The following is an 849-nucleotide window of genomic DNA, read 5'->3' on the forward strand; positions in this document are numbered from 1 at the left end:
TGTGGTTGTGTAATTCTTCTGTGCATCATTTAGAACACGGCTGGCGTAATAAATGGCATGTAGAAGCTTGTTATGCCTCTGTCCCAACACTGCACCAATGGCATGGTCACTGGCATCACACATTAGTTCAAATGGCAATGTCCAATCTGGTGCAGAGATGACTGGTGATGTGACCAGCTTAGCTTTCAGGGTCTCAAATGCCTGCAGACACTGTGTGTCAAACACAAATGGACAAATGGTGTGTCAGCAGCTAGCAGGTTACTCAAAGGTTTTGCAATTTTTGAAAAATCCTTTATGAACCTTCTGTAGAATCCTACATGCCCCAGAAAGCTTCTGATTGCCTTAACATTGGCAGGTGGTGGTAAATTTTCAATTACCTCTACCTTTGCCTTATCCACCTCTATTCCCCTGCTTGAAATTTTGTGCCCAAGGACAATTCCTTCAGTCACCATAAAGTGACATTTCTCCCAGTTTAAAACCAGGTTAGTCTCTTGGCATCTTTTCAGGAAAAGTGCTAGGTGATTAAGACAGGAGCTAAATGAGTCTCCATATACTGAGAAGTCATCCATGAAGACTTCCAGAAATTTCTCTACCATATCTGAGAAGATAGAGAGCATGCACCTCTGAAAGGTTGCAGGTGCATTGCACATACCAAAAGGCATCCTTCTGTAGGCAAACACGCCAGAAGGGCAAGTAAATGCTGTTTTCTCTTGGTCCTGAGGGTCTACTGCAATTTGGTTGTAGCCTGAATAGCCATCCAAAAAGCAATAATAATCATGACCAGCTAATCTTTCTAGCATTTGGTCTATGAATGGTAAAGGAAAATGATCCTTTCTGGTGGCTGTATTG

This window comes from Arachis duranensis, chromosome 10, assembly GCF_000817695.3.
Source record: "Arachis duranensis cultivar V14167 chromosome 10, aradu.V14167.gnm2.J7QH, whole genome shotgun sequence".
Lineage (NCBI taxonomy): Eukaryota > Viridiplantae > Streptophyta > Magnoliopsida > Fabales > Fabaceae > Arachis > Arachis duranensis.